Source organism: Balaenoptera borealis (assembly GCF_965194805.1).
Source record: "Balaenoptera borealis genome assembly, chromosome: 5".
NCBI classification, from domain to species: domain Eukaryota; kingdom Metazoa; phylum Chordata; class Mammalia; order Artiodactyla; family Balaenopteridae; genus Balaenoptera; species Balaenoptera borealis.
Window position 1 is genome coordinate 97,639,393 of NC_138862.1, and position 25,341 is coordinate 97,664,733.

Here is a 25,341-nt window from a genome sequence, read left to right on the forward strand (position 1 = left end):
AAATTATTCTTCCATTTACCTTTTAATATAGGCAATATAGGTTTCTGTTCTCGGACACCTGTTGATTGGAAATAAGCATTGCTTTATGTTAAAGACTGCATTATAGAAGTGTTAGATTTGAAGGAAATATTAAAGGTTGTGTTGAAGACACCACTAGATTTTCTATGTGGCTTTATTTTCACTCTGTTCTATTATACTTTCACTCTGATATGCAATATTGCTGACTTTTCACTTGTATCTTAATTCTGTAGTTCCTGATCGGATGAAGTCCTTAAGGTCAAGGATCCTGTCACATTAAGCATTTTCTGGAATAGAGTTTATACTCCATAAATGTTCTATGAATGAATGAATGAATGTGTGGTTTGAGAGCCATCCACATAATTCAGTCTTCTATCCACCCATATTCATCAATGGGATTTCTTAGAAATGGGCTCTGTTCCACTTCGCTCTCTTCACCCTTGCAATAGACTACTGATATTTGTTTTTGACACTTTACAAGTTGCTTTAAAAACTCCAGGGCACAGAGTAATTTTTGTTTGCTCATGAACAAATTTAAATTGTGTCTATAATGAATATTCACAGGTTGGCTGTTTGGGATTCATCCATTTTTCTTGTTCACTAATACTCAATAACTATCAGGTTTTCCTTTGGGGAATTTTATCCCTGTCATTTTAGAGAAACCATGTAGATTATACGGGACTGATGAACACCACTCCTCTCTCAAATCTGAGGTGGACTTTTCTTGGCATAAACCTACCTCCATCTGCCACAGTGATTGGACCAGGTAATGTCTTTATTAGCATATGACCATCTCAGGAATGAATGAATTAGTTCAGATGTGATCCAATCAGCAGGAAGCTCAACTTATAGGTTGGGAACCCTGGGACATAGAGGCCCTCTTGCTCTGGAAATTGTAATGTGTGTATGAGCCATCATGTAGTAGCCATTTTGTTCCCATGAATGAAGCTACACTAAATATAAAGCCAACAAAGAGGACAGTGCTGAAGGACTAACAGAAAACAGGAATTGGAGCCCTGAATGAACTATGCCTGAAGCCCTCCTACCTCTGACCTCCTCAGTTAAGTGATTCAGTACCCTCCCTTTTGTGGTTTAAGCATTTTAAGTCACATGATTCTATTGATTGTAAAAGAAATCTTCTAACTGAGGCATGCATACTGTAAAGTGGATGTGCAGGAGGAAGTTACCCAGTGCAGCTCAAACTTAGTACACACTTTCCAAAAAGATTTATTGTCTTCCAATCAGTAAAATGTTTTAATCTATATTCACCAAGGCTTGTAACATTATTGGAGCAATTATATTCTGTCAAGATTCTAATGAATTTGAGGATTTGTCACAATTTTGGTTCATTTTTATTACAAATATATGGGTTTATCAAACTGCCTGTGCAAAGTTGTGGTATATCTGATAGTGCTAGAGGGGTTGAAGATGCCTTCTTGAATGGTTTCCTCACAATTGCTCTGTGAGGGTTCCTTGATTTGGTCTGTGTAGAGTAAGGATTAAAGCAAAAAATTATTATGCTAAAGATGTGGCTAGGGCCTGATTATGGAGAGTCTTTTCTGCCATACTAAGGAAACATGGCTTTACTTTATAGACCATGGGCACCAGCAGGGCAAAGGATAGATTAGAGAAGTGGGAGACTGAAGGCAGGGAAGCCAAGTAACAGCAATTGCCAAAATCCAAATAAAAGATGAGGACTTGACCTAAGCTAGTAGCAGTGGAAACAGAGAAATGTGGGCAGATATAAAAGAGCTTAAGAAGAGAAAATCAAAATGATTTGGTTATTAGCTGGATGTGATGGAGAAGAAAGAGTCAAGGTAAACTGACTTGAACAACTGGATGGCTGGCTGTGGCATTCACCGCATTCACTGCAATAGCACAGGAGGAACATTTGATACTAGAAGAATAGTTCAGTTTTGGACATCATGATTTGATGGGCAAGTGAGATTGGAAGTTAGGGATATATATAGTAGGCAACTGAGTATGTGGACGAAAATCAGGAGAAAACTATGGGGGTATTTTTCAGCTACCATCTATCTACCTGCACAAGTCTAAACTTAGGGGTCATACTTGATATCTTCCCTTCCTTCACCCACATTTGATCTAATATCAAATTTTACTATATCAAAATTATCTCCTAAAACATCTCAAATCTGTCCATTTCTCATGTCCACTGACACCACTCAAATCCAAACTAAAGCCCCCCTTGCCCCCGCCATCCACTACTGGGTCCTCTAATATCTGCTGCACCACAGTGATGTTTCAAAAACAAAAATTTGATCATGTCACCCGCTTCCTCACTCCTGTCTCAGTTTTATACCCTTCAATTCCTTCCCGTTGCTCTTAGGATTAAACTGAACACCAACATGGTCTGGAGGCCCTTGTGTGGTCTGGTCTCTGCTTCCTTCTCTAATTCTCTCTCTCTCATTTTTTTTGTTTTTTAAGAATTCTTTTGTTAATTTACTTACAAATAACAAAAACCGTTATATGTTAACATAATTTTTATAAAAAATATAGGTATTTTTCTTTAAAGAAAAAACAAAAGAACCAGTGAGAAGAGTGGCATTGTTTTACATTTTTGTCCATTTCTTTCACATCTAGCTTAATAGAAGAGAGCTAGACTCTCATATCTGCTTTGCATTCAGTCTGCTACAGTATCACACAACATGCAAACTCCTCTGTACACTCAGGAAAGAATGAGAATGAAAAAAGCAAATGAAGTCTTCATATGACAAAAACAGCTTTAACCCTGAGGACCCTTGAAAGGGTCTTGAGGACTTCCCTGGGTCACACTTTGAGATTCACTGCCCTAGTCTAATAGCATTTTACACATAAGGAAGCTGAATCTCAGATCAACTGAGAGATCCAAAATGACAGGGCCTGTTAATGATGGGATACAGATCCTGGATAGTTTGTCTCACTTCGCTTACTTTAGGTTCTCAATCGGAAACCTGGGAAATACACCCTAAAGACCTGTCCTGTTTGCTCTAGTTGCAGGGACTGTCACAATATATTACCCCAATTTTTTTTGATTTAAATAAAAGAGGAAAATCAACAAATGTGTTAAATTCTGCAACGGGCATACTGTTGCAGAATGTCCTGCACCTGAATTAGGTTCTCTATTAGAACTGAAACACTAAGACAAATTCTGCACTCTCCTCCATGCACACTGGTAATGACAAACAGCACAGTCAATACCACAGAGAAATAGGGAAAGCAGAATTACCACAACATCACCATTTATCACATTTTCTGAGTCTGAAATACAATTCATAACACAATCCCTGAAAATTTTTCACAAGTACTGGCTGAAAGGGTGTTGGGTATATTAAGAGACTCCAAATAGATTACTGGCAATCACGTAGGACTTTTCAGATAAAATGGAGTTGTTCTGAAATGTAGATATTTTTCATTCTTTAACAGGACCTTGTTTTGCCTTTTATGTATGGGTTGGCCAAAAAGTTCCTTTGGTTTTTTGGGTAAAAATAAAAGACACATTTTTCATTTTCACCAAGAACTTCGTTGAACAACATATTCACCCTTTTGTTCCACTACCTTCTGCCATTTTTCAGGCAACTTCATAATTCCATCTTCTCAAAACTTTATATCTTTTTGAGCAGAGAACTGTGCCAGGTGCCTTTTACAGTCTTCCAGGGAATTGAAATTTTTTCCATTAAGAGAATTTTGTAAAGACCAAAATAAATGGAAATCCAAAGGTGCAATGTCTGGTGAATAGGGCGGATGAATCAGAACTTCCCAGACAAGCTGTAACAGTTTTTGTCTGGTCATCAAAGAAACATGCAGTCTTGCGTCATCCTGATGGAAGATTATGCGTTTTCTGTTGACTAATTCTGGATGCTTTTCATCGAGTGCTGCTTTCAGTTGGTCTAATTGGGAGCAGTACTTGTTGGAATTAATTGTTTGGTTTTCCGGAAGAAGCTCATAATAGAGGACTCCCTTCCAATCCCACCATATACACATCACCTTCTTTGGATGAATACCGGCCTTTGGTGTGCTTGGTGGTGGTTGATTTCACTTGCCCCACGATCTCTTCCTTTCCACATTATTGTACAGTATCCACTTTTCATTGCCCTTCACAATTTGTTTTAAAAACGGAACGTTTTCATTACGTTTCAGTAGAGAATCGCATGCAGAAATACGGTCAAGAAGGTTTTTTTCACTTATGTGGAACCCAAACATCAAAGCGATTCATATAACCAAGCTGGTGCAAATGATTTTCAACAGTTGATTTGGATATTTTGAGTATGTCTGCTATCTCCCGCGTGGTATAACGTCGATTGCTCTCAATGTCTCGATTTGATCGCTATCAACTTCAACTGGTCTACCTGACCATGGAGCTTCATCCAGCGAGAAATCTCCAGCACGAAACCTCGCAAACCATTTTTGACACGTTCGCTCAGTCACAGCACGTTCTCCATACACTGCACAAATCTTTTTTTGCGTTTCAGTTGCATTTTTACCTTTCTTGAAATAATCAAGCATAATATGCCAAACATGTTGCTTTTTTCTTCCATCTTCAATATTAAAATGGTTACACAAAAATTCACCAGTTTTGATAAGTGTTTTTTTAAATGCACACTGATATGACAGCTGTCACAATACAATCTAACAAAATTGTTTCGAATGAAGTTAAAGACAACTAAGCGCTACTAGAGCCATCTTACGGGAAAATCGAATGAACTTTTTGGCTAACCCATTAAAAAAAAAAAAAAATCAGGGAGTCTCCTTGTTCACCTGTAGGTGAGTTCCTTTATATCCTACCAGATGATCCAAATCTTCTTTAAATGGATCGTAACCTTGTTCCTTTAAACAACATAGTGCCCAGAAAAGCTGGTCCAGGGGAGGAAATTCTTCCCAAGGAATCCACTCCCAACTTTCATTTTTCTCAGGCTCTACATTCTTTGGTTCTGAACCATGAGTCACGTCCACCTCTCCTTTCATTAAAATAGTGACATAATGGTAATTCTCTTCCTCAACGAAAGAATTCACAACCGAGGCCAAGCGGACATTTTTCAGGTGAAGAGCTGCTTCTTCCCAGGTTTCCCTTTGAGCACATTCTTCCCAGCTTTCACCGAACTCCAAGTGGCCCCTGGGAAGTTGGAAATTGCCGGCTCCAAATGACCCTTTCTTCCTCCCCAGGAGAATGCAGTGAGGATACCGCCAGCTGGTCACCACGACTCCTACCCCGACTCCTGGGCGCCACCCCTGCTGCTCTGCCCTGGCCGTCATAGCCTGAGAGTCTAATTCTATCTTGCTCTTCTTTTCCCCTTACGATGTTTTAGCAAAACTGATCTTCTTTAAGTTCCTTGAATACTTTGTACTCTCTTTTATTTCCTCCTCTCCTCCTTTACCTAGTGAGTGCCTTTGCATCCTGTTAATGTCTACCCAAGCACTACTGCCTTAAGGAGCCCTGCATTTCTCCTTTACCCTAGGTCAGATTGACGTGTTATACTTTCTTAGGACTATCTTTGCTTTGGAGCCATTAACTCATCTATAGGTGTAGAATCGTATGGGTGATTATTTGTTTTATATCTGCTTTCCCTATTAAAGACTAAGTCGCATGAGAGCAGGAATCCTGTTGGTTTTACTCACAATAGTTATCCCAGTGTTTGGCACATAGAAGATGTCCTAAAAATATCTGTTAAAAAAGTAAATGAAAAGGTACAGAGTATTGGCATCTCCATATAGAAAGTAATTCAGGCACGGGAGTGGATAATATCATTAAGTGAAAGCATGTAGATAAAAAAGAGAAAGGAGGTTAACAGAGGACTCTGAGGGATATCACCATTTAAGACAGCCTGAGACAGAACACACAAATCTGACCAAGAAGGCTGTCCAGAGAAGTAAGAGGAAAATTAAGAGAGTCTGGCATCATGGAAGCTGAAGGAGGGGGAGTTTCAAGAAGGAAAAAGTGGTCAACACAGGGATGTCAAATAGGAACTAAAAAGTGCCCACTGGATTTAGCAACAAGAATTTCATTGATGACAATGATGAGGACGAGGTTGCCACCTAACAATTACTGAACACGGACAATGTGCCAGGCACTGCTCTCAACTCGTCACATTTATTAACATATTTCATACTCAGAACAGACCTATTAAGTGAATATTTCTGTTACTTCTACCTACAGAGGAGGAAGCTGTGACTTAGAAGGCTGTTTCAATAGAGTATCAAATTGATCCCAGATGCAGTGTGGGGGGTTGAAGAAGAAGCTGGAGACAAAGAAAGGGAGACAGAAAGTTAGGACACATATTGTAATAAGTTTGGCTATTAAGAAAAGGTTGTAATTGGACAGGAGAGTGTGGTAGAGGGAGAGAGTTTTTAAGGTGGACCAGATTTGCATTAGTTTAAATATTGATGGAAAGGGACCAATAGAGAAGGTTGACTTAAAGATATAAGAGAGGGAATTCTCAAATTATTGATAATCTCAAACCATATTAGTGCATTCCAAGAGAAAGTATATGCTGGGAGTAGCAATCTACACTGGACCCTGAGCATCCTTACATTATTTTATGTCTGATCACTCTTTACCCAAGCTATTTTTCAGGGCTGGGTTTGCACAGAGAGATGAGCTAACATCTCCACTGAGAAAACAAACAGGCTTGTTTCCACTAACTCTAAAAGTGGTGGATTCCCCAAGCTCAGTGTTCCCCTTGTGTAATGCAACCGACTGATATGTAGGCATCTATAATGAGCCCTTTGTGTCACTGCTATGGGATTTGGGGGGGACATGGGGAATTGACACAAACAAATGAAGCTCTGGCTACTGCTTTTGCCCAGAGTAATAAAGTCCTTTGTTTCTAACCCAGGAGTCTCATGTCTTCTGTCAGCATCTATGAAACAGTTACAGGCTAACTGGTTAACGTAAAAGTAGGGTAGAATCTGAGACCCTGCACAGTCCTTGTTATATACAGAAGAGAAATCACACACATGAGCATCTGTTACTCTGGGTTAGAGAGATCATGTCCATTGCAGAGTGGGAAAACCCAAGCAGCTGCAGAGATATTCCTGTTTTCTCCTTGTTCCACTTATGCCTGTTGATTGCTTGTAGTCTTGAAATTATTAGCAAAGCATAATACTGGATAGATCTCTTATCTTCCTGGGCCTGATTTGACAAGCTGATCCTTTGTGTTAGCTCAGGAAGGAGGAAGGAAAAGATGTCATACTTGTGTGCCTACAATGAGATTTTAAAGAACATCGAAAATACCCAATCCAGGGAACCAACAATTTTACTATATGTTAGCTCCTTGAGGGCAGAGATGGTGTGTATTTTGCTTATCGCTGTATTTCCAGTACTTAAGTCAGTGCCTGGCCCATAGTACGCACAACAAATATTTGTTGAAAAAGTGAAAAATAAAAGGGACTTCCCTGGAGGTCCGGTGGTTAAGCCTCCGTGCTTCCACTGTGGTGGGCGCAGGTTTGATCCCTGGTCAGGGAACTAAGATCTCACATGCCACCTGGCGTGGCCAAAAAAAAAAAAAAAAGTGAAAAAAATGAATAGATGAGTAATGGATAGATTAATTTAGAGAAAGAAGGCTCAGCAAAAAAGACTGAGAAAGAGGAGTGGGAGAAGGTGGAAAGAAGCAGACAGTGTGGAATCCTGGTACCCAAGAAGGAGAGACTTTTTAAAGGGAATGAACAACAAAATCAATTCTGTTGAAAATCAAATGAAATGAGGACTGAAAACGATCTGGTCGATTTGGAAATTATAAAGTCTTTCTGCTACAGTGCAGAATGTGGACAGCAAGTTAGCCTTTGAGGATGACTATTTTTAAAATTTTTTCCAAGCCCAGAATAACCTATTCTTTCTTCTTATTGAAAACAGAGCTTCCAAGGTCATGCTTCCGTGGATCTATTATATTGCTGCTTCATCTATAACATGACCCAATATCATCCCTGAGGATCACACTGTGACGAGGCTCTGGTATATTGTGATACGATATTGTCATCACAGTCTCTTTATGTGAGGGAGCTGCAAGCAATGAAAACAAAGCTTGTACACAGAGCTTACTGCAAACATCAACTTGACATACACTTAATGATATGCAACACCATCTTTGTACTTCATCATATCACACACAAATGGCAAAGGAAGGTGAGTGAGCCAGTAAAACTGAGCTGAACAAAAATTCATCTAGTTTATTTTGCTTAGCTACTTTTCTCTACATCCAGTTCAACTCACAGTCCAAATACATTCATTCTCTTCCAGTTTTCTTTTTTTTTTTTAATTATTTTATTTTATTTATTTATTTTTTGGCTACGTTGGGTCTTCATTGCTGCACGTGGGCTTTCTCTAGTTGTGGTGAGCGGGGGCTACTCTTTGTTGCAGTGCATAGGCTTCTCATTGTGGTGGCTTCTCTTGTTGCAGAGCAGGGGCTCTAGGCACGCGGGCTTCAGTAGTTGCAGCACGCGGGCCCTAGACCACAGGCTCAGTAGATGTGGCACAGGGGCTTAGTTGCTCTGCGGCATGTGGGATCCACCCAGACCAGGGATTGAACCCGTGTCCCCTGCATTGGCAGGTTGACTCCTAACCACTGCGCCACCAGGGAAGTCCCACTTCCAGTTTTCAAGAAAGAGTCAAGCTCTCTGTAGGCTGAGAGCTAAGGATATTATTTCCAGGAATGGATAAGGCATTCACCCTAGGCATTCGGTTAGAGAAACAGAAACGTTTAGCCAAACTCAAGGTTCACCCCCTAGGAGAATGAAAGGTATGATCCTCTGAGAGGTTTTAATCTTTTAGAGAGTGACTGGTTCTGCTTCTCCTCTTTTCCTCAGGGTCTAACATAACTCTAGCATTTAGATGCTGCTTAGTAAGTGTTTCCTATGAATGGTGAATGGAGACACATCTAAAGAGGGAGAAGAGGGGCCATGGGAGAGGGGAGGACAAAAGCAGGGCTTGGAAATCAGAGGCAGGTAATGAATAATGGTTAGCTGACTGCCTGCTTGACTGAGATAACTGGGTTGATCTAGAAACTATTCAAAGACCTTTGAATACCTAACTCTAAGGGTCTTGAATGGGGGGAGGGGCACCTGGAGCTCTGGATACTGTAGAGGTCACTGCTTGAAAGGTGCATTTTTTCCCAGGTGTTGGGACACAGGACAGAATACACACTGGGGTTCTGTTGATAGATAGATAGATAGATAGATAGATAGATAGATAGATAGATAATAGATAGATGATAGATGGGGAGCCTTTTCTTGCCCAGTGATTGTACAAGTGAATGGGAAAACTCTCTTGGGAAAGTGAATGTGAGGGTGGTGTTCTCCTCTCAGGGTGGATTTTGATTAGCTTTGTCCCCACATATCAGATTCAAGGAAAGAGTAAGATCCCTTAATGGTAGTGAGAAGGAGAGACACACAAGCTGGGACAGCCAGCAGAGAAACTAGGAGAGTGGCTGCTTTGGGGCCTTGGACAGCTCTAGGTCATGGGGCAGCTGATGAAGTGAGAAGAGGATTCAGAAGCTAGGAATTAAGACTCAGAAACAGAGCTCAGAAACCAGCCTCTCTCTTTTCTATTACCTCTGATTAACCCTACCCCTTTTAGTTGACTTCCTCTCTACACCTCAACCTCAACTATCAAACTAGCTAAAGGGAACTGGCCATATTATACATCCAGAAACCTCACAATTCATACCATGAATGGGAGTCTGATAAAAAATGTATGTGACGAATTGATATTATGACTTTAGGGGGTTCTAGTAAGGATTTTATCTGAACAAAACTTTTTTCTCTTCTCTTTTCTGTGATTACAGAGCTCCTTTCTTGTGGGCTGGGGCAGAGTGAGGGCTGTTGGCACCTGTCTGTCCCATGACCACCATCAAACTATAGGGTGGGCCCAGGACCCCAGCTGGGACACCCTGAGAATTCTGTCTTCCTAACCACATGGTTAGATCAAGGAAGGGCATGTGACCCAGATGAAACAGAATCTCACCACGGACTCTTCTTCATATTAGGAAAGAAGCACTGCTTTTTCTATATGATGCTTGAGTTGCTCTTTACATTACAAAAGCTTGAGTTTGCTTTATACTTTTGTGAAGGTAGTTAAATTGTGTGCCACTTCTAAGGTCACCTTTATTTCTTTTCTAGTAAACTTTTAAATTAAAATGCTAGGAATAACTTATTTATCCAATTGTAGGATTCGATAGGGCTTTAAAAGATAAACTATTCTCAACTCCTACACACGGCAGGAGTCCCTTCAACATTTTTAACAAATGGCTATTCATACTCTGATTACACATCTGCAGAGAGCCCACTGTTTTATCTTTTTTATGACTTCTTCCTCCTCCTATTTCTTCTCCTCCCCCTTGTCCTTTTGTATTTATGTAACATTACCACATACAAAACATTTGGAAGGAAAATAATGAATTATGTATTTTTTCCATCAGAGAAAGTTATTTTAAAACATAAAAAAAAATATTATAAACACAATCGTACAAATAAAACAATGCAACATTTTGCTACTTTACTTATTTAGTAACATTGGTACCTTTCTTTAATTTGCTCTTGAGAATAAACATTTTACGTTTGTTTATAAGTTATACTTCCTTTTAGGAAAAATATGTTTATGTTTTTCACCCATTATTAAGTTACATTCTCCTGTACTTTCTTTGTAGCTTTCCTTGTCTGATGTTTACCAAAACAGGTACAATTTATCATAACGTATTACACACTAAAGACGAAATCTTTTTTTTTTTTTTTAGTTTTTTTTCTCTTTGCCAACAGCTTTCAACCAAATTTCCAAGAAAGATCAATTTAAATTAAAGTGCACCTCTAGTCAATCCAGGATTTAAGCATTTAATTAGAAATCCATTAAAATAATTGTATTCCCTTTTAATGTAGTCACTTAACCTGTAGTTAAATGCGACTTCCATTATTATAAAATAGCTCATCTCTAATCTGATATTACATTTCTTAAAATTATCTCAGAAACATTAGCACTTGTAAATTAAGTAGAAATGTGCTGAATTTAAACCCTGAAGTTCCTGTTCACAAAAACTGGTGCACTGATTATATTTAAAAGCCCCAACTGGAACAAAACAATATTGCCTTTTCTCATTTCTTTCTTTAATCACAGCCAAATAAACTGCAACTGGGAGAGTAAAATTTAGGTATCTTCCTTTTTAAAATTTAAGAGTCATCTACAAAGGTTTTTTTCCCTGAGAAAACTCATTTTGTGTGTATACAATGAGTAAAATTAAACATAAAAATAAACACTTACGTGGCCCATGACTGGCCTTTATCTAGACCAAAGCTCTGAACCTTTTCATTTTTTGAAAGTTTCAACACCATAGGACCTAGACTATTTCCCACTCGGACTCCAGACTTTCATTTGTTTATTAATCCATTCCTCTTGACTACTTCCCTCTCCTTTTGCTGTGGCTCCAGACCCTCATCTAAAAATTCCTCATTCCCTAGGGACTTCTTGTACGTCTCTCCACCCAGCCAGGATCTCAAGCTGTCCTCACTGGCTCTCCAGAATCCTTTGCCTGATTCCATCCCATATGCGTGTGCCAGTTCTGAATGACAATCACCATCCACCGGGGGTCAACTTATCTGTTAGGCACAGTGCTTGGGACCCATAATATTTTTAGAGGCCCACATAAATGTTTTAATACTATAACCATTTAGGTTGAAGAAAATATTTTAATATAGAATTTTTATATCATTGCAATCATAAAATATACATTAAAAATTTTCTGTGACTGAAAGGGTCCATGAAGGCAAAAATGCCTTGGGGTCCATGAAAATCCTAATATGGCTCTACCATCTACTTACTCTACTTTTCCACCAAAGACAGCAACCAAAGTTAGCATTACTGAGGAACTCTCACAAACAATTCTGCTCATGCTGATGCCCTATTGAATTCTACAGTGGATATTCTAAGCTTTTTATATGACACACACACACACACACACACATGCACACACACACACTCAGAGGCAGCTTCAAGGGCGTGTGACACTTACAGTGGCAAAGGGCATTGGGCTCAGAAGGGCCCAATGTTTAGAGTTTAATGTTCTATGTTCACCATTTTGAAATATCTAATACTTTAACTTGGGCTTTGTGTTTTGTAGGTGAAGTCGGGTGGGACCATAGGGCATGATCCAAGGACTTGGAACCTCAACTCACACATCTTTTCATCTCCTACCAACTCCCCTTCTCTCTGAAACGGTTCCTCCAGGCTGCCCTTCCCCACCTGTACCCAGTGACCATTGCTGCTCTCTGTTGCCCACACCCCTCAGTGAGGGCCTGCCCATGGGTTGGGAGAGGGTTAGGGTTTGGTGAACATTTTCCATGACATCTTGGCAAGATTTAGCAGCAGCTGGCCACACTCCAGGCTGGCAGCCACAGAGCACACCTGGAGGATGATTTTGCAGGGCTGAGCCTCCCACTCACCCCTGATCCAGTACTGAGCATGTCCAAGCACAGAGAACCCTTGGGCTTTGCCCATCCATATTGGGTAAGGCTGTAAGCAGGTAGGCAGGAGAGATTGGCTTTCTGGCCCCCAACCAGGGCACTGTGTGGGTTCTCAGGCACACACATGCTTAGTTGCAAGGCAGGACAATGGGGCCTGTGTGAGTATCTGCACTTCACCAAGTATCCCCATGCCAAGGAGCACGGTAGCAATAAACACCCTGATAGGATGAGAGATTATTTTAAAAAATAAAAGCCTTATATTTTAGTACCTATAATAACACTTTTTCCTTACTTTTTGAAAAACAACTACACATTTTCACTTTTGCAGTGGACCCTGGGACTTATGTAGGTCACCCTGCACACATTTCTCAGGTTCCAAGAGCTGCTCCCCTTTGATCTTATTGTGAACCCTGAGCTAGTTGATGAGAACCCCTTTGACTTCCCTCTTTCTATGACAAAATGCCTCCTATTTCCACTTCTCTTCCTCTTCTGTTCATGGGTTCTAAAGTCAGTTTTTCTACATGATGCCCTCAATCTGATTCCATTTCCATCCTTCAGGCTTCATAACATCAGTTATATCCTTGAGCTTAACCCTTCCTCTCTCCCTTGTCATTGGTTATTTTTCCCTGTGTCTTCCATTTTCCAACCCCTCTCTTTACCATTTTGCTACTCCTCCAACTCCAAAAGCCAGTGGCCCAACTATTACTGTCCCTGCTCCGTTGACCACCTCTGGCAGTTAGGCCATCTCACTCATCATACTGCTAAAACCGCCTGATCAAAGGTTACCTGAGATTGCCTAGTAGTTGTGGACCTAGTACTTTGGACCTTTCTGTAGATGTGGATAGCACTGACCAGCTCCCTGCTCGGTTCTCTCTCCTACCTTAGATTTGCTGTCCTGGCACTTCAGTGATTCTCTCTCACTTTCTTGACTACTTCTTCCCAGTCCTGGGTATTTTCTCCTCTCCATCCTGAGTAATAACTCACCAAATGGAAGTTTAACAGAATGCCCAGTAAAGATCTGAACATAGCAGACGTTGGAATATTTCATTTTCTGGGCCTACAAGTAATGCATGTTTTTCAGAGTAGAGACTGGAATTCTCCATTGGGATTAATGTTGTCTTTTTCCTACAAGAGATTTCTTCAGTGCCTATACTCTTTTATTTAAGAAGTCCTTCAGGAATCTCAAAATCAATGAGGTAATTCAAATGCAGAGACTTTTGACTGAGATATGAAATGTTCAGTTTAGTCATGTAAATTAGATGCATTGGCAGAACTGTACTTCTGCTCTCACATCCAAAAATTACAGGTTAAGTACTTTGGCCCAAATCTGACAGCATTTAAATGTCAAAGCGAGGATTCAAACCCATAGTCTCTGATGCTGCATCTAGTGTTCTTTCTCCTTCATACCATGCTGCCTATAACTACTTGTATATGGTCTAAAATAAATGACCCCTAGTACTTAGTGTAATATCTTGGGTGTAGTAGATAGCCTAAGAGAGATTTATTAATAAATTAATGATACTATACATGAATATAAACAAAAGTACTCACACTGAAAAAAGATACCTTGCTTAACATAAAAGAGCTCTAATAGGACAACTTATTTATCAAGAGACATATCTTCAATCCAAAAGAGTCACAGATGCCAAGGATACAGTTGACAATGTCAGAAATATTCCAACAAATGTCACAGTATGGACTTAGATTTAAGTCATTCATTTTAGAGAGTGGATATGATTTTAAAAGGGAGAACTCTATTAGCACCTGACGTGACAGTGTAAGGAAAATACATTTCCAGGTTTATCATTTAAGAGTTTCTGACTGCAGGCAAACAAGACATAGATGAGGTTCTCACTGAGAACTGAACAAACAAGACAAACATGTTGGGGCTGAAGTGCTTTAGTAAAGAAAGCATGCGTTCTGGCCCCTATGCTCTTTCTTCCACTAGTGTTCTGAACATGATTTTGTGGATTCACAAAGGCAGCACAAATGAAAGAGATGGAAAAATACAGGCTAGTTGCATTCAAAGGGAAGCACAAGCTGTCTGGATTCAGGCTGATAAGGCTGAATTTGTCTAGGGACGGATTCCCTTGAAATTCGCACTTGATGCTCAAGAGGCTGTACCAAGAATTATCAGCTGTAAGAAGGCACTCTAATTTAGCTTATGAAGCAGTTATTGCTCTGGTTGAATGGACATTGATTAGAAATTGGAAGAATGTGCTCCAGTAGGTCAGGTTTTTATAACGCATGTCTCAAAAATGCGAAGTTTAACTCCAAATAGAAACTTTATTTGGAGGTAGACTTTAATTTATAGGATTGAGCCTATTTTTGAAGAACCTGGCATTTGTTATTACATATTACACAATGTCATAGAGGAACTTACATTCTCAGAAAAAAGGAAAAGCACAGAAGAGGCTGCTTCAGAGAAACGAAACATATGAAAAAGAAGGATTTAAAAGTATTTTTTAAAACATAAAATGTTTATTTTATAATTAATATCCTACTCTTAAGAAATATATAAATAACAATGTAATATTTTACATTTTGCAAAATTTAAGCATCAAAAATGGAGAAAAATATATTACTTTGATCTTAGAAGGAAATAAAAATTATCCATCTATTTAATAAAATAAACTGTAATAAATCAAATAAAGATAGCTTCAAAGAACACTTATCTACATGCTTTAAACTGGTTAAGTAAAACTGGTAAATCCACCCTATAGAATACTTACTATGCAACAATTTTAAAATAAAAAGTTCTATTTAAATGGGCTGGCGTGAAAATACGTCGATGTCATAATGCTAAATAAGAGAGAGGAGTGGGAGAGACAGAAAGTTCCTGAACAATATATATGGCATTATATGAATGTATACATATATATGTGTACATGCATATATATGCATATGCGTTTATGCAAATATTTAGGGTTTATGAATATATACACAGATATATTCATGCAGATGCATATAATGCTTAGAAGAAGACCACTAAGGATGCACACAGAACTGACACCAGTGATTAAGTCTACCTAAAGAGAAAGGAAAGCACAAAGGGCAGAAAGGGTTACTGAAGAGAGAATTGCACTTTCTCTTTTTTATTTATACATATTATAATCAGAATGAATCACTTCTATATTTTAAAAATTACATGCATTATGTCTCCAAAACTGGTAACTGAAATCACCAGTGGCACCTGGCTGCCAATCTCTATTTATCAGAGAGTGAATATATTACATATTCTATATCTAATATCATAGCTACAACTAAACCTTGTCTAGGGTTTCTTTAAACATCCTCAGTAACTTAAGATGGTTCACAGGCAAGGCCTATTTCCCACATTTCAAAATCTGAACTTAAGGAAAGAGCATCAATATTTAATCCACATTCAAGATTTTTCAGAATTTTGATATAATCTGAGAGCAAATGCTCCTTTCAAGGTTTAATGTATTCGTAAGTAACTGCTACAAACACATGATAGAAGTAAGTTACATCTGATCACTATACAACACATAAGTTTTTAGGGGGTGTCTATTCACTACTTGTATTAAGGTCTTACCCACAAATTCTATAGAAAATATAAAGGCCAGAAAAGAATTATCATATGTAATTCAAAACCGATCACTGTTCCTTCAGTTTGTCTTTTACATCTGAATCACATTTGATAGCTGGCCAGTTGAATATTCTTTTAGCTATTCCACAGACAATAATTACCCTTCTTTCTATTCTTAATCTTTTATGCAAACCATATGGCACATTTAGAAATTTTGCAGGCTCTAATTAAAAGTGTCCATTCAAATGAAACAAGGTCAAAAGAGACTATATTAAGATCTACCGAACACTTTTAGAGGAACTACACATAGAGAACAATATAACAGACTCCTTGTCAGTTAAATCTATCTGCAGTCTTCGTGTTGATTTTTAATACACAAAAGCCGAGAAAACAAAGCACATCACTGGTTGGTCTTCTAAATATGCAAAGAAAGGTAAAGTGTCAGGGAAGTGAAGAGGTAGGAGAAGAAAGAAGCATCTGCTCAGTGATTTCGTGTGCCAGGGCTGTGAGAGCGGCTCAGCTCAAAACAGCTTGATGTAGATGCAGTGAACATGTCCAGCTCTGCTTGTGGTAGACTAGTGTATTGGATGCTACGATATGCCACCCAGAGCCCCCTTTAGGAATGGAGGACTTACACACTAGGTGCCAGGAGTGCTGCCAGAACACAGCCTTCAGCTGCCATCCCTCTTCAGGAACTACCTCTACTGAAGACAGCCTCTTTATCCAAGGATATGTCCCCCTTTGGGGGCAGCCCAAATCCAAAGACTGGTGCGTGCAGAGTATAAAACCCAGGCCTTGGCCCCCAGTCAGCACAATTCTGAAGGGCCATCCTAGTTTCAGAACTTCCCATGAGTTCCGCTGAATTTTTTGTGTGACTGCATCACACATCACTTTCTTCTTTCTGCCAAATCCTGTTCCCTTCCTTGCTTTCCACACTTTGTGATCCTTAGGGTACCTTCTAATAAAATTCATGCACATTAATCTCCATCTCAGAATCTGCTTCCTGGGAACCTACCTTGTGACAGTTTACTTAAAAATCAGGCAAGAAATCAAATTTGAAACAAAATAATTCACCAGAAAAAATATTTCAAAAATATGGTGAAATGTGAATGTTGGAAATAATTTTTATCTTCATATTTTTGTGACTATTTAACATATTTCTGAACTTGTAACATATTTTTGTGAAACAACATTTTATTATTAATTTTTGAGAAGGAATCTTTGGGGGGAAATTATTGAATTTGCTGAATTTGCTGTCATGAGGTGAAAGCAAAGTATGTTTATAATAAAGAGAGATAAAAGTGTAATAAGGACTAGATGTTTATCACTATTAAATGTAAGTAAAATTACTGATACTTGAAAGTAAGTGCCAAGGTCATCAGTGGTGGAAGCCTGCATTCAGAAAGCTAGATAACCATAGGTGTTATAACTGAAGAAGGTAAAACACAGCAAAAGAGGGACAAATTCTTAACCAAGAGATACATAAAACAACATCTAGAAAAAATTATTTTTAATAGACATAGTTAAGAAACACTCCAAACTGTAGACTTTATTTTAAAATTCATTTTTGGAAATAATAATGGCAGATAAATTTCTGGTTAAATGAATCAAGAAAGAGATAATTACTAGTAATCACACTGTGTGAGGTTATGTGGAAGACACAAAATATTAACACTCAGCCCTCAACATCAAGAAACTTAAAATGTAAGTTGTCAAAACTTCCCTAAGAAAAGGTTTTTCTTGAAGGGGAAATCCAAAAAAATTATGAGCTGTGAATGCACTTTTAACTAAAGATGTAATTGTTTAAACTGATTGGAAAGCCATATAAGGGAAAGATACGTTTTCTCAATTTCTAGTTATTAATTTATGTTCCAAGGAGAAAAGGACTACATTTTTTTCCTTATTGGAATTGCCATTACAGTATTTTGACTTACTGCAAATATCTGATAAGTGTTTTGCGTAAATCTCCCATTATAAAAGTTGAACTATAATTGTAATCAACTCTGAACACAATACATTCAAGGTTCTCTCAAAAAATCCTTAAAATAAAAGTAATAACATTTGGTACAAGTACAAAAATTATATAGTTAGAATATTAAAGATTTATTTTAAATATATTATATGAAAGCAAATTTTAATATTTGGTGCTATTTTCTTTCCTTTATTAAAAATCTGATAACAGGGCTTGACAAATTTAATTATTCAGAAACACATTTTGAGCCCAGAAAAATAGTTTAGATTACCTTTAAATATTCTTACATCACAATGTATGTCTAATATTCTCATGAATATTTTCACAGAAATTTAATGCACATCTTTCCAACTTAAATCATACATTATTAAAATGTCAGCTCAAAAGGAATATGCTGAATCTTTCTATTATCAATTTTTGAAAGCTTTTTCTTTCTATTAGGAGCAACTTGAATATTAAAAAGCTATTGTTTACTCCTTCATACCAAATTCACAATGTTCAAGACCTTAACGTAATTATTTTTAATTAATATGGGGAATAAAAGGAGTAAGGTAGCAACTGGTCTTAAAAACATTTCTAAACACAGAAACGGAGAAGCAAGTTTAGTTTGCAATACAGTGAATATAGTTTAGCATTCTCATCAGCATCTCATCCAAGATAAGAGAAGATGATCTCATCTATCCTCTTAGAACACTTTACTAAAAACCCTGACAACACCCCTAAGGGATGGAGATATTGAGTCTTTTTATATACTCTTTTTCTGAAATGTTAAGGAACAGCAGAAAGGGTTAATTCCCTTTCCTTCTCCTCTATTCCTATTTCTCCCATAAAATGAAAGACACAGACAACTCCAGTTGATAAATTCTTGGATGGTTTCTAGCTTACTAAGATTCTCTTTCTGATGTTGTTGGTACTACTCATTCTGAAATTTACTTACTCTTTTGAACTATGTCAATGAGCTCAATGAGACAATAAAGAAGTGAAGGAGATCAAGATTAATGGTTGGATTCCAGGATAAAATCTAAAGAAATGACTCATGAGAAATTATTGTCCAGAGGTTATTTACTATCTTTTACCCTTAAGCAGCCTCTATACATATGTGCATTTTTTATAATAAAAGGCAAAATATAAACAGCCTGGTACACCTAAAAGTTTTATAGCCTAAAATTCGTTTAATACATATGTCATTGTGCATCAGCCAGCACTAATATTCCTGTAGAGTGTGACACAGTAGAACCTTCTCTTCATCAAGAAAAGTAGCAATTAGAATTTTAAAACCTAGAGCTTACACTGTCTTCTTCATCTAAGGAAATGGGGCCTTATTCTATGCTTACTCAAGCTTATGTAGGGGAACAAAACTTGTCACCCTAAAACGTGTCTCTTTGGTTGGAGAATTATTTGGGGATGATCTTTTTTAAGTAACAAAAGGCTCAGGAAGTCTTTATTTTTACCTCCTTCTTAACTGCCTAAAATAACTTAGGTAAAGTGCCTGGTACAGAAAAAGCACTGTTACCAGAGATATCTACAAAAAAAATATGGGCTAGGTGTGGTAGGGGGAAGTCTGCAGGGCCTGGAGACCAAAGTCCATTCTGTGTCCCATCGTCTCTGCACGGCCCAGCAAACATTTTTTAGCAAACATTTGCTTTTCCCGTCTCCATGTCAATTGCCTTCCTCCCCTTTGAAGTCTCCAACCCCTACCTCCTTCTTCTCTCAGATGGCATACAAGCCTCAATAGCCCAACTTGTCCTCGGGCTTCATATTCTTAAGGAACCCCCGTACGTGCGTAATTAAATTTGACTTTTTCCTGTTAATTTTTCTCATGGCAGTTTAATTTTTAGACCAGCCAGAAGAACCTAAAAGGGTAGAGAAAGACTTTTTTCCTACCCCACACTTATCTCATGCATAAACTTTAAAAAATATTTTTAGGATTCTAAAAGTAACATATTACCGTCATCAACAAGGTAGGTATTACAAAAAAGAATTTTTAAAAAGGAAATTAAATATCTCATAAAACCACTATTGGGAGAGAGTGAGTTAACATTTTAGTGTGTTTATTTCTAGCCTCACATATCTGATCTGTATTTCTATCTTTATGAATTTCTTTCTCAGCTCCTATATCTCTAGCTACATCCATGTCTAATTTCTGTTTATTTATTTTTCAATCTCTGTGAACATACATCTATCTATCAGGTAGTGACCCTTAGGGTGAACTCCAAGTTATCCTTCCATTTCCTTGGATCTTTCTTCAAGGCATCCTTGCAGGAAACGCTCTTTCTGCCACCCCCTCCCCTTTTTTTTCTTCTAGGCAAAGTTCTCCCATCTCATGCCAATCATCTGGTCTTCAACCTGGCAAAACCCCATCATTAGCTAATTAGAGTTTCTCAAGTCCATTTCAATCCTTTTGAGGCTCTAGTTATATCTGCTATATTTTCTTTCCAATATAGATTTCAAATCATGCTGTACAAACCTGTACTCTGATTTTTTTCACTGAATAGTGTATCAGAATCATTTTCTCATGTTGTAAGTATATTTTCAAAATTACTCCTTAATATTCCAATGTATTATTTATATTTTTAATGAGCTTTGTTGTCTAAAAGTAAGTCCAGAGCTAAAAAGAGGAACTGATCAGAAATCAGGAGACATTTATTCAAACTGAAGAAGAGGTGAAATAACCATAAAAAGCTAATTCAATACTTCCAAAAAGCAGAGTGTCATGTTACATTGTTTTGTAAAGGTAAATACACGTGCATATATGTAAGGTTCATGGATAGGCAAAGTTAAATTATTTCATGCACTGCTTAGGAAGCCAAGGAGGGGTGTTTTATGTTCATGTTAGATATTCACTATATCACACACCACGAGAGATAACGCATGTCAAGTTTTATTAATACTTTCTTTGCTAAACCAAGTATAATTTGCACTGATCTCCATCAGACAGGAAATTCTTTCCGGGTCCTTGGGTTGGGGACAGAGGCTCATCTTCCTCAGGGTGACACAAGTGCCAGGAAATGGTCCTGCTCTTTGGTCCACAACAGTCACCCCCATGCAGGGTTCTCCAGGGCCTTCTACAGGCAGCATTTCTCCCTCGCCCTTGTGCCAGGCTTGGGAATGGGACGGGCCCTTTCGCCAGTACTGGGAGGCTCCACACTAAGAAGCCACTTTCTGGTGGCTCTGTCAAGTCCCTGGCCTTCTGCAGCCATGGGGCCTGACTCTGTTCCCAATGGGAGACACTGATGTACCCATCTCCTCCCCAAGTGACCAGCAATTTCTCTCCACTTCTTCCTCAGGTTGCTTCTGCCTCTTCCCCTTTTTTTTTTTATATCGCCTTGAATTCTCTCCACATTCTAGAGTCCAGTAACGTTCTCTTCAGGTGTGTAGGCTTTCAAAACCTGCAGCATGGCAACCACTCTATGAGGCGAACGGGCCCAAACCCATGGGGGTGCCTCCCTGAAGGTGGGGGAAAGCAGACAAGATGAAGGAATGGGTGGAGAAGCCCTTTCTTACTTTCTTGACTTGTGAGGCCATGGCAACAAGAAAGGCATTCCTGTCATTACTGTTGTTACTGTATTATTTTCATGTCCTCTAATTTTAATTTAGAAAACTTTCCATCAAATTAAAAAGATTTTGTGAATAAACATAAAAATACCTCTAGAAAGCTTGGTTATTCAAAATGCCTAATTCCTAGAGATATCAAGATTATCTTGGTATCACTATAGAATTTTTATAAGCAGTGGTATATTAACTGATTGCTTTATCCACAGATACATCCCAATCACTCAGAATAGAATTCAAAGACTACAAATAGTTCATTTGGCTAATATTCCTTAAGTCATTCAGCACCCTACCATTTGCATGCTGTAAAAGATTTAATGAAAAATTCATAGATGCCTTGATTGCACAGATGATTTTGGTTATGTTGGGCCTTTCTTTATAAACAAAATAATGCCAATGAAACTAGCTACTTGTATACTGTGCTTTACAATACTTTCAAACACAGCCTGTTTAGTTACAAGTGTTCTCAGGTGGAGAATTAGCTGATAAGATATAGGTATATAATGGAATTAGATCAATTTAATGCACTGGTTCAGATTTGAATTTTTTACAGCATGTTACTGTTTTGTCCCAGCAAGTACCAGGAGTGAAATACACACTACACAACTGAAATACAGAAAGGGTGGTGGTGGATTATGGTGCTACAAGCAATATCCATTCATTCTATATTCTTCCTCTTAACTTTGGTTGGCCACCTGCTTGCTCTTGGAAGCACTTACCCATGCACATGGTGTATTTTGATCTGTCCTCATAAATCAAAAGCTTTAGCACTTCTGTACTCCCCTTTTATCTGTCTACTCTCTCTCTAAGGTAACATCCTATATTTATTGCAGGATTTCCTTTTTAGGAATTTAAGTGGTCTTTTAAACCACAGTAATATTTTTAAAATTTTGGTTGTTTTATATAGAGCTCAGGTTATAAAGTTGCATTTGTTTTTAGTGCTGTGCCCTTCTTATTTTTTTTTTTTTTAATATAAATGATTCTTGATTTTTTTTTTTAATTTTATTTATTTATTTATTTATTTATTTATCTATTAATGGCTGTGTTGGGTCTTTGTTTCTGTGCGAGGGCTCTCTCCAGTTGTGGCAAGCGGGGGCCACTCTTCATCACGGTGCGCGGGCCTCTCACTGTCGCGGCCTCTCTTGCTGCAGAGCACAGGCTCCAGACACAGGCTCAGCAATTGTGGCTCACGGGCCTAGTCGCTCCGCGGCATGTGGGATCTTACCAGACCAGGGCTCGAACCCGTGTCCCCTGCATTGGCAGGCAGATTCTCAACCGCTGCGCCACCAGGGAAGCCCGCCCTTCTTATTTTTAAAGCTGCATTATTTTTAGGGCTGTGAATGTTTTTAGGAACACATGTTACAGTACAATGGTCTGTGTGTTATGCTTTTTGATTCTCCTAATAAAATGATGAGGTAGGTAGGGCATTTTACAGACAAAATGAGGCCCCCTATTCTAGTGCTCTGGACACAACACCACAGTCTACAACTTTAATGACTACCTGCATAAATTTTTTTATTAATTATGATCTGCTTTATAATTTGGATTCTCTTATTGCTTTAAATTTGTATTTTAAGCTTTAATGCTTATCTGCTTTGTGTAGTCACAACTTTTCTGCTTGTTTGTGACTCCCTGAATACATAGAATATAGTAGAAGCCCTCTCCCCTACACTCCTGACCCCCACTCTGTCAAAATACAAACACAATGAATCAAGTGCACTGCTCAGGCCTCGAGGTCTTCAGAAACATGCTCCAATTTACAAGTGAAAACCCCATCATTACACACTGACCCTGGTGTCTCAGTAGCCTGATGTTTGCTTGAAAGGAATTACAGTTCTTTCTACCTGTAAGAAGAGAAAACACATCTAGATAAAGTGGGCTTGTGAATTATCACATCATCTTGTCATCCTCAGAGCTTCCTAGGATGAATCATTACAGATTGACCCACAACTATAAAGTGTGTATTGACTGAATACCTCTCATGACGCAGGCACATTTGTTGGCACTGGGACACAGATTGGAACATGGCACAGCCCCCTGCTATTCAGCACAAAGCAAAAAAGACCCCTGTGAGAAGTTCCATTGGAAAGGCACATGTTTAGGCCAGTGGTTCTCAAGCTTTAGGATATCCAACTTACTCGGAGAATTTGCTAAAGCGGATTGCTGTTTTAACTCCTCAGTTTCTGGTTCTTTAGGTCTGGGGGTGGGGGGCTGAGAATATGCACTTCTAAAAACTTCCTAGGTGATGCTGAGGCTGCTGGTAACTTCAGGCCACTGAGATTGTATCATCTGTAAAAACGCAGCTTTGTAATAGGGCCTAACCCATGGGTATGTCTTAAGGATAAAAGTAGTCAATAGCATACCGCCTGGTACCTAGTGAAAAGTCAACAAATGTTCGCTTCTATTATTATTTTTATTATTTTCCTTATTATTAAGGGGGTTTCAGGAGGATTCATCCAAATTCTCTCCTACTTCAGAACGTCTGAAATCCCTTTAACCAAAGACAAGCTGATAAAAATTAAATAGAATTCTCTGGGAGAGTTTACCCCTAGTAATACTAGGAATTAAATCAGTGATAGCATATCCTTCCCTATTCTGCTTTTGATAAGGTGGAGACCACTGGGGCTCTGGCACGTGTTGATAAAGGTGAAAGTATTATCCTGAGGAGAACATAGAAGTAACAACAACAAATAAGCTTGAAGTAACACAGAGAACTTAGGAATTTTCCTGAGGTCTGCCCTATCCCCACATATACAAAATTTCTATCCAATAGAGTTCCATCTACATTCTATTTGTCTCTGTAAAACCCTTTATTATTATAATAGCAAAATCATTAAAGAAGAAAATGTTGGACTCCTTTTTTCAGTTGAAGGTCTGCGGTTTCAAAACTCAAGCTGTGACCAGTTCTGTTACATGACAGGCCCCCTGAACCTCCCCTCAGCAGGACATGACACATGTTGAAAACCAGGTTATTAAATAAGAAATACAGAAAATGATGATTGATCTCCCATGGAAAACAGCTGCTTCTTGTTAGCAGCTAAACAAGTGCCCTCTCTCTGGGTTTTGCAGAAGTCTTAATACTGTTTGGAAGTAGAAAAATGCCAACGAAGGCATACACAGTCCAAAAGGAATACAGCCAGTGCTTTTTATTAAGGTAATTTCTTTTAAATTTGAAGTATAAGAAAATCTCTAAACAACAATTAATACCCAAGAAAGGTGATGCCTGCCCTAGGTCAATGAAAAAATGAGATATTTCTTACAGATGGGCTTTTCGTTACATATATGACAATGTGGGAAATAAATATAAATCCCAAATTATTTAAACATTAGGTGATACAATCAAGCTAATAGAGTGTCCATGTGGTAAGTTACTCTTTTTTGGTTTCTTGCTAAGAATGTGATGCCCTGTTCAAGTATAAGAAGAATATACTTGATTCTTTGGATTTTAATTCCTAGGGGAGATTTAATCATTGTTCCAAGGGGGAATATTAGGTTAGCTTTCTGCAAGCCTCTGTTTACAACATTTTCACCAACCAATCAATACATAACATTGTTTTATGTGTGTTTCTGCCTAAAGACACCATATTCAATATGTATTTTGGGACCATTTTGAACAGCAAAATCAGCAACTAAAAGCACAAATTTATGAAAAATGTGGCATTAAATAGAGTGCAAAAAGAACACTTTTTTACAAGTTTACAGTTGCAAGCTAAAACAAGAAGGCAGAGTGTTGTTTTGTTTGACCTCAGGTGGGAACATATGCATTGGGTGACTCAAGTTTTTAGTTGCTCTGTGCATGTCCTCAAATGAC

General features: G+C 38.3%; 1 protein-coding gene and 1 pseudogene across 2 annotated transcripts in view; both read right to left on the bottom strand.

Annotated features, from left to right (window-relative positions):
* The window catches only part of LOC309629777 (uncharacterized protein), a 212,711-nt gene that overhangs the window by 15,300 nt on the left and 172,070 nt on the right, over positions 1-25,341 (bottom strand). The gene's annotated exons all lie outside the window — the stretch shown is intronic.
* On the bottom strand, positions 417-22,480 carry LOC309629758 (nucleotide triphosphate diphosphatase NUDT15 pseudogene; annotated as a pseudogene). The gene has a single exon. The product of its transcript is annotated as a nucleotide triphosphate diphosphatase NUDT15 pseudogene (transcript).